Below are 9854 nucleotides of genomic sequence, written 5' to 3' on the forward strand. Positions count from 1 at the left end.
TTTGAGGAGTTATTGCAGGACAAGTTTAGGGGGTGAATTTGAAGAGTAATGCCCAGTCTGGTTTCATGCCTGGTGTGAATTAAGGCAGAGACATTTCACTATGGATTAGGAGTGTCCTCATGAAGAGTTAGTATGCAATAACTATTCTAGGCTATTTCCCCAGGTAGACAAGCCTAAACATCTGATAAATAGGCCTATTACTTTTTCTCTTAACCAATTAAGTACTTATTTTAGAAGGATAAGATGAATTATCACATAACTATTTCTGCAATATGTCTTACTTAGTACACTAATGTCAGAAAAGGCAAACTACTGTCCACAGATTGGAAGGAAAGGTATTAGTGTTTTACATGCACAAGCTTAGAGATGACTCCTGGCCTTATTATATTTTGGGTGAAGATCATGATATATTGTTGTTTTTGTAACACTTCAAATTTATTTCATAAAATAAATCACATAATGGACTGTCATAATAGCCGCAGTAGCATGACAGCAAAAAAGAATTGGTGGAGCTACACTTCAGTGCACAGTGAAATAGCTAACAATTTGTTAAATATCCCATGAGTGGATTAAATAGGCATATGATCAGTTATGTGGCTGCCAAGCCACAGCAGGAACCAATTAGAATTCACCAAAAATAATTTAGATGAAAACTGATGAATCCATCAAAACCTAATTAAATTTATGGAAAAAAGCAAACATCTAATTGACAGATTACATAACCAGTGAGTTTCTCTGTGAAGAGTCTGCAAAGGATGGCTGCTGGGAGAAGAGCTGCACTTCTGGGTCTGCTTGGCAGAGTGTTGGGTCTTCCAACACTCAGTACTCTTCTGGTATCGATTTCAGGTAAATCACTCCCGTAGAGCTGAGATGGTCAGTTTTCTGTGGAATAGCATAAAGTCATCCAACAAAAATTGTAACTACCAATTATTTCATGGCCAGTCTTCAGTGATATGCAGAAGAACCTGGGCAAGGAGGACTTGAATTCAGAAGAAAGGTATGGGCAGGGATCTCTCTTAAGGATTCTATTTTTCATTCTGTTTTTCTATAAAGGATGGGAACTGAGATTTTTACAGCTGGAGTTCTGTGTGTCTTGTCTCTATTTTACTGTATTGTTCTGGGCCTGAGGATTGTTTTTATTTATGTTTATTGGCATTTATGGATTTTAAGCCAGAGGTGAAGCAAACCTATATGAGAATGAGCACTGATCTGAGCTATCAGTAACAAAATGCATGAAGTGGAAAGGTGTGATACCTCTCAGTCACAACTCTATTTGCAGTAAATAGATGCACTGCTTTCAAAACAAAAAGACATAGGCTCGCATAGTTATTCTTATTGAATCATTGCAAGGAATGTGCTGGGAACAGTGCTGCTGATCCTCTTACTCCTGCAGTGTCAGAATAGATATTTCTACAGTGTATCTTACACTCCAGTTGTTTCTCAGATTCCTGGGCTGCTCACTCTCCCATGAAACTCTTGTACATCGTGAACTCAAATTTTCTCTTAACAGAATTTCAGTTTTCCCTATTGAGAAGTGAAGTATTCAGTTTCTGGAAGAAAGAAGATGGTATGTGCTTCTTTCCTTCTACCCATGTGCTACTCTTTGCTGGTCACCTGAGAAAGTGTCAGGACAAGGTCTGAGTCTTCTCTCTTGAAAATGTGAATGACTTTGTTTTTAATCTTTTCCCTCAAAGTGAAGACAAGTGGAAACCCAAATCCTTCAAATGCAAGTAATAAAATTATCTCAGTCAGAAGAGTCAGGTTATTTACAGACTTGATATCTTACATAAGTAAATAAATACAGGAGAGTATATGTTATCATCGCTGGATGAGTGCCAGTGATAGCCACATCCTTGTGTTACATGAAGATGCTTGAATTACCTTGTAGGATGCTATTACTGTCTAGGAAGACTTTTTCAAACAATCCTGTCTTAATCCATAGACTCATAATACAAAGATGTACTACTTTCTCTATCAGTCACATGTGCTATGTTGCTGATGTTCCTCTCCTGAAATGAAAGTTATTCTTCAAACTGAGGCAAAGGCAGAGCTGAACTGTAAGATTTGGTTTCTTCTAGATTCTTAAGTGAGCTAAGATAACCGGAAACTGTAAAGCTGAATGGCAGCGTGGTGGGCTGCAAGAGTGATGTGCTGGGGTGTGCAGCAAGATGGTACTTGTGCAACCTCTCACCATATGTGAGCTTCCTCAGAAAGCATGCAGTAGGCAGGCTGTGGATGTGTAGCACTTCTTCAGCACTTAACACATTGCCTCAGAGCTGATAGCACAAAGAGCGCTGCTACTGTCTCTCCCCTTGCTCAATTTAGTCTCAAGTCATAAATAAGTTACTTCATACACTGTTGCAGAGTAATGTAATGAGCACTTCAAAGTCCATGACAAATAGGCTTTTGCTCAGGACGTAACAAAATGCAGGAGTGCATAGGAGCTTTTCATGGCTTGGTTCTTAGGAGGGATGGATGGCTGCAGCCCCCATCTGGCTCTGCCATCAAAATGGGGCCACTTGCCACTTCTAGGACTGTGTCCTTTCAAAATGCAAGGTCAAATTCCATTTCTTGTTCCTAAAGAGCATGGTTTGGGAGGAATAGGAGAAAATATGTCTACTGGCCTCTTTGAACCATTTACCTTCTTTTCCTGCTAAGGCTGGTGTGTGTAGGGGAATAAGGACTAAGACTAAGGCAACAACTCAAATGTGCTCATGCCTTTTGACAGGTTTCATATCAGATGTTGCCAGTGTGTGTTGTATGCATCTCTGACCAAAATTTGTGATAGTCTCCAAAAACTTTGCAATGTGCTTTCTAGCATTTCCCTGCTGTTTTTTAGAAGGCAAAGAGTGGATCTTGAAGTAACAACATTGGGTGCTATTGATATTCAGTGTTTACATTAAAAAAAAAAAAAAAAAAAAAAAAAGCTGAAATAAATAGCACTGTACTGAGTTATCTATTTGAAAAAGTAAGCAGGAACAACTTGATATGCACAATTCCTAACACAGAAAATTTCATGAGGTCTCCTTGATAGAGGAAGTACTCTAAGAATGTATTACAAGCATCTTTAAATGAGGATCAGAATCTTCTGGAAATAGCCCATTTTCAAAAATTGCTGTATATGCTGTGACAGAGAGCTTGATTTATGTCCAATAACACCAATAAAACCATATTTGAGCTTCATTGGAAGCAGGATCAAATTAATTATTTGCTGCTGGTTTTATATCTGCAGTTCATTTTGGACTTGATTTTCAGAGGTACTAAGCACATTCCCATAACGCACCCATTTCAAATAATTCTTTGGGTGCCTGACACTTCAAAAAATGAATCTTTGTTATCTATAAATTCAGTCAAATTGATAATCTACATTGGAAATAATGGATTAAGCTAACAGAATCTACAAATAATTTGGAAATGCTGAATTAGTGCCTCTCCTGACGGTTGTGGAGAGGTGCCTTATCTAGCCAGCCTTATCCATTTTTTCACCTCCTCTGACAACAGGCTGCCAGGCGTAGGTTGTTCTGCACAGCAGCAGCCTTCAGCTAAGGCACTTTCTGTCACCCGAAAATATATTCAATGCTTGAAACTAGCCTATTATTAATAAACACTGGCACATCTCAAGGGTGGTATTCATCTTCATGCTATCCTCATATAAGTCTTTGTATATAAGTTCTCAATATATTAATATTTTGTGCTTGGGAATGAAATAATTATAGTAATAAAAAGAATATTCCTTAATTTCTCTCTGTGAACACAAATCTGAAACTGGCCAGTGCAGAAACTGTAAAATTGGGTAATCAGATTACAGAAAGAGCTGGATGGAGAATGGCGTTGGCGATGGCATTCAGCTTTCATTTAATTGGCTCAAATACATTCCAAGCTAGTAGTTGCAGAGAGGTTTTACTGCCTAAAAGTTGCTTTGCAAAGCCTGTGAAATGAACAGCTCATCTGTCATGTTAGGAACACCAAGCACCAAGGAAAAATACCAACACACAATGTTGGGGAATGTAGAGGAATTGTCAGGAATTAAACCAGAGGTGATAAATAACAAATGGGATTTCAGGTACTTACAGGAACCTTGAATATCTGGTTCCAAATGATGATTGGCCTCATGCCTAACATGAACAAAAAGAATGTGGACTCCTCTACAGACAAAAATAACCGTATTTTATTATTTTATACCAAAAAAAGGAGAAAAGTCAGCTAGAAATTTATACACCTATAACAAAATTTTAGATTGGAATAACTATTCCTTATTTTTAATGCCATAGGCTCAAGTTCTGTTTCCAACATCTCTAATGACTGCTGAATATTCTCCTAAAATGAAGTTTGCATAAACATAGTAAGAGTTTAAATGTTGTATTTAAAACATGTAGGTTTCTACTGGTGTAACAAAATGGAGAAGGTAGGTAACGCTTAATGTGGAAAGCTGGGAAGACATGAAGTTTAGAGCAAAACTATGTGTGTTGTTCCTGGCTGTTCAACATATTAATCTGCATGGTGCTATGTTAATAGAAACCAAATGGAGAGAAGTTACCAAGTGAGGACAGAGAATAAGGGAATAAAAGAGACAGAAAACAGCAAAACATAACAGGTTGCATCTTGATGTTAAAATGAAAGCAAAGCTTTCACGTGTATAAAATTTCCTAAATATTCTACAAGTATTAAGAACTTGCTTTTCATGCTTAATATCGGAGTAAAAGTGACTTAACTAGATTTAGATTTTCAGAGGTAATTTTGGTAAAGATGTGCTTCCTTTTTTTTCTCAGTTTCTTAATGCTCTCTTTTCATGCTGCACAGGCAAGGAAGGAAAAACCTTTGAACGTTCAGTTCTAGGTCTTCCTGCAGGCCTTTTGGCATCCTTGCAAGGAAATCTCACACCAGCCTCAGTTAAGTCTGGCTGTAGCAGATTGCTCAGTAGGAAACTTCAGATGTTAGACCTCCTCTTCCAGCTGAGAACTTGTGAACTCTGAGATCATTTTCTCTATTGCTTGTGCTATGTCTGTCTCAGAAACAGGGATGAGAACATTCAGGCAGGATTCCATGCTGTGATGTAGCCCTTGGAGTAAGAAATAGCCTTCCTGACCCCATTGCCTTCCTGATGATCCAGGGTTGTGCCAGGGCTCCAGTTTCCACCAAAATCTGTAATCTGGCATTGGAACTCTGAAGGTATTCTGTTGAAATTACCACTTCAGTATCAAAACTTTTACACCTGCGATCTCTATTAGACACAGATCAATCTCATTTCAGAATAATTACTGTTGGAAAAGACCACTAAGACCATCTAATTCAACTGTCAACCTCCACCACCTCCCTGGGCAGCCTATCCCAATGCCTCACCAGTTTTTCTGAGAAAGAATTTTTTCTAATGTTCAACCTGAACCTCTCTTGGTGCATTGTGAGGCTGTTCCCTCTCATCCTATCACTAGTTACCTTAACAACCACTGTCTGTATTTATAGGAGTTCCTTCTGAGAAAGTCTTGCTTAGCCATGATGTGAGTGATGACCTGTGCACCCAAACCTGGAAAGAAAGTACACCTTGATGGTGGTTCTCCTCAGGCTGAGTACTTGAGAAGCAGCAGGGCTCAAGCAGATCATTTCACTTGCTAACAACATCACCTCCTTTTGTCTTGTGGTTTTTCTTCCTACCAATATTCTTATGGGAAAAGAATACGTGGCGGTATCCAAGTTACTTAGCAGGTTCCAAAGTTCTGAAAAATGTGACATCTGCACAGTTTTTAGTAGTCTCATAAGACTGTTTGACTGAATTTGCAATGCATGGCATTACAGTAGCTATCAGTCTGTGTCTAGAGAGGATTTTAAAAAGCTATGGGATGCTATAGACAACAGTAAGGTGAGTGCAATCAAAGCAGCAGAGCACTGAAGTGAATTTTATCCTTTGCAAACCACTCTGTAAGCCAACAGAACATAAACAAGTAGACAAATAGTGATGTCTCTCTCCCCTTTGTATTAAGCTATGTAGTACCTCTTAGAGGGCCCTGCGGCAGAGGATGATTGATGCACATAACGTACATTTCATCCTGCACCCGGAGGACACGAGCAATTGCTGCGCCTTTGCTCTTCATTTTACACAGCGTGCCCTACTCTTTACTTCATGCTTTTCAAGTTGTTGAATATAATCAAAACAGTAATACCAAACTAGAGCAGATAATTTAGGAAAACATTTCACATATTTTTCCTTTTTTTTTTTTTTTTTTTTTTGTTTTTGTTTTTTAATTTGGCCTCAATCACTTTGTTTTCTTATTTGGGCAGCCACCACGTTGGCATTTAGAAGCAAAGACTGTGCACATAAAATCAGCCTCTGCAATGAGTACAGAGAAGACAACACCACGTTCTTAGACTGAGAAGAGTGCTTGAATAGATGGTATCATTTAAAAAAAAGTCTCTTTTGTCTATAATGAAATATTAATTCAATATTTTGCATTAGCTGTTCTTATTTCCTTATGCATAGCATTCTTTCTTACAGCTCTGGTATATTCGAGTAACTCCACAAACCTCGGAGGGAAGGCATGCTTCTAAAAAAAAAAAGTTCTTGCTGATGGAGCAGTGAAATTACAAGATAGTCATCTTAATACCACAGAGTTACAGCACTTTCCTGTTTACTAAGGTTGTTTGCTTTTCCCCCCCCCCCCAAATGCTTTTATTTTCCTCTTAGATTTTCCATCTCAGCATGCTGTCCTGCAGAAACAAACAAATGAACACAATGCTTTGATGTGGCCCAATCCCCGCTCTGCATTCGTTGCCTCTGGGAAGTCTGCATGCTATTTCAGCGCTCGGCTGTGTCATCGTGACTTCAGTGGGGCTGAGATCCTTACAGGATGTCTGCCCGGGCCACTTATTATTTATATCAACTGTATGGCAAAACAAATAAGGTGAGGCTTAAAACACAGAAAAAGATGGTAGCAGGTTGTGTGTCAGCAGAGTTTGCCTTGAGAAATCTAGTAACCTCTAACATTTTAAAGAGCATTGCACGTATGCAGTACTTCCAACTTTGGGAACTCCAGGCCAGCCCTGATGACAGAAGATTTTCCCCTCTTGGCAAAATGATCTGGTTTGACTGGTGATGTGGGAGCTGTGGCAAAGTGGCTGGGCTCCTGATGGTGGAGGTGGTGGTGGTAGTGGGAAATGTTTCTTCCAGCCACTGCATGCTTCTGCAGCCTTCAGTTGAGATCAGGTAAAATGTTAGCCACACAGTATGTTTTAGAGTGGAAAACATGGCATTGCTTGCATATTTGTGACCAGTTTGTTGTCTGCCTTCTGATTTCACATGGTGTGTTGCTGGGCAGGGCTTACAACCACACACACCCCTGCAGTTCTCCAGGCATGATTAAATGCTGCATTTACTGATTTCTGTGAATGAGAAAACCCTACCTATGTAAATTGCAGACTGCTACAAAGTGCAACTTAGCCATTAGAGGGCAAGTACTGCTATGCTGTGCCGCTCCTTTAGCTCCTCATGTGAATGCTATTTAAGAGACAAAACAGATCAGAACCTTCTGAGCCACATCGATTATGGTTACGGTTTGTTATGAATGTGATCTACAGTTTTTAGCTTGAATTATGTCACCACTGTCACCATTCAGAAAGCAGCATGTCAACTTGGCTTTGTGCATGGATTATGTAGAAACATAGTTTCTATGTACTTCATTTCCCACTGTAATCACACCTGTGGTCTTAATACCAAGTTTTCCTTAGTCTTTTGGAACTAACAATCCCTATGAACCAAGTGGTTAAGTGATATTGTCAGTATTTATAAGCTATCTTGAAAAGCTTAACAGTAGTTCATCACTAAGTATGTAAAATGAAGTTCATACTGTTAGCCAGTTTTTACAGGAGTTTGTTTCAGAGCTTCCAAGTTTTGATTTCACAGTGGCTCGGCATCTTAAGATACTCACTGCACAGAACGTTAACTCAGCTACTCTAATTATAAACTTTAGTATTCTATAAATCTGTTAAGAAATGTGTAATCCTATGCCTGATGTTTCTGTCATAGGTTTCTTTAGTCAAAATGTACAGCAGCAGTTTTAGCATTTTATCACAGGATCTTCTACTTTGTCAAAAACTGAGCAACCATACCAGCTGAGACCCACCTCACTCTATATACTGTCTCAAACCTCTGGAAATCACAGTGGAGAAAGTAAGTATAAGCGATTATTTACCTTATTTCTGACAGTCATGTATTTAGAGGCTTCTGTGCCAAATATTGCATCTGCAGCACTTTATTCAATAGCACTTCCTGGATCTTGGTTGTAAGCATCCTTCTAAATGATCTTTGAAAACATTTGTGTTTCAGGCTGAGTCAGACATCGTCTCACTGAGCACTTCAGTTTTTTTTTATTTTATTTTTTAAAATTTGGATAGTTTAAAATGTGATCTTAAATTGTGAGTGAAAATAAATAATATTTTCTTATTTGCCACCTCCACAGTGTTCAGGATTTTAATACCAGATATTCTCACAGATGCCTCTTTCCATGAATTGAGAGTTCCGGTCTTCTTAGTTTCTCTTCACAAGGAAACTTGATCAGCATTCAAAAGTTGTCCTACTAGAGGCTTAACTTTTGATGGAATCTTCTCTGTGGGATTGCTATCATTGCCAGGGTTCTAAAAGGCTTCAAAATGTGTAAAGGACTATCCACAGCTTTAGCCAGCACCACTAAAATTAAGCCATTGAAAATAAGAGTTAAATGATTATGGGTTCCCAATATAAGTTACTGGTTAAAAAACATAGATAAAGGATATGGCTTTTTTTTTTCCAAGAGGAAATTTGGCAGCATAAATATGCATTAAAATGTGTCAGATAATTTTGGAACATTTCTTTATCTTTAATGTAGAGGTGAGGAGAGGATAAGCTTCCCTTTTCTCACTGCTCTTCATGACCTTAAGCATTTAGCTGTCCTTTTGTCCTTAGTAACAGGCACAGAAATGACAAACATAGACAACAAACGCATGTACACACACACACTCATTTCATTCTGGCATCTTGCCTTCACTGCAGGATGGTTCCCGGTCCACTACTGCTGCAAACCCAATGGCTGGCAATGCTTCAGCAAGATCTACTGAGCCTCTGTGCCAACAGTGAAGAGAAAGGTACACCAACTGTCTCCCTCCTCTCTCTCTCCCCTTGAAAAGTGATGAACAGAAGCTTTCAGTGCCCTACAAAAACAAGTTCGGCTGACTGTCCAACGTATTCCTCTTATCATTCTTTCCCTCACTATTGCACACTACAGACTTCTACTGCTCAGCAACAGAATGCCTGATATAGCTGGGAACTGAACTGAGGACATTCTGTTTGCAGTCCTCTTGGTGCTGGTGTGGTGCCGTTCATTTGCACTTCATATAAATGCTGTGAATTCTGGCATTTTAATGTAATTTCAGTGGTCATAGTTCAGTACAGAGTTCAAACCTAAAAACCTCCTCTATTATGTGAGCTTTTATTTTCTAATATATTCTTCAATACATGTTATTCAAAACTGTGATTTCAAGGTCATTATTGTAGCATCAGAAACCCAGTCTTCATCAGTGCATAGAAAACATGAAACCAAATTAAAGTGTAAAATAAGTAAGTGAAACTGAATTGCTACGAAGGGCAGAAAATGGCCACGCTATGCTTTGGTGCCAAAGTGAGTAGAAGAATAAATCACAGAATCGTAGAATGGCGTGGGTTAGAAGGGACCTCAAAGATCATCTCGTTTGAACACCCCTTCTATTGGCAGGGTTGCAACTCACTAAATGAGGCGCCAGCTCAGGCTGCCCAGGGCCACATCCAATATGGCCTTTGAACACCTCCAGGGACTGGGCATCCAAATCAGGTCTCTTTCAGCTCAAAAGCAAGG

At 39.1% G+C, this 9854-nt stretch overlaps 1 protein-coding gene across 1 annotated transcript in view; it reads left to right on the top strand.

Moving 5' to 3' along the window:
* LOC116243194 (uncharacterized) overlaps positions 1-9436 on the top strand; it is a 62411-nt gene extending 52975 nt beyond the window's left edge. Inside the window, exons 12-15 of the mRNA XM_090142958.1 lie at positions 847-997; positions 6677-6893; positions 8015-8158; positions 9017-9436. The gene's annotated coding sequence lies outside the window, so the exon portion shown is untranslated. The remainder of the gene's footprint in view (positions 1-846; positions 998-6676; positions 6894-8014; positions 8159-9016) is intronic.
* The last annotated feature ends 418 nt before the right edge of the window (positions 9437-9854 follow it).

This window comes from Phasianus colchicus, chromosome 6 (assembly GCF_987193195.1).
Source record: "Phasianus colchicus chromosome 6, bPhaCol1.hap1.1, whole genome shotgun sequence".
NCBI lineage: Eukaryota > Metazoa > Chordata > Aves > Galliformes > Phasianidae > Phasianus > Phasianus colchicus.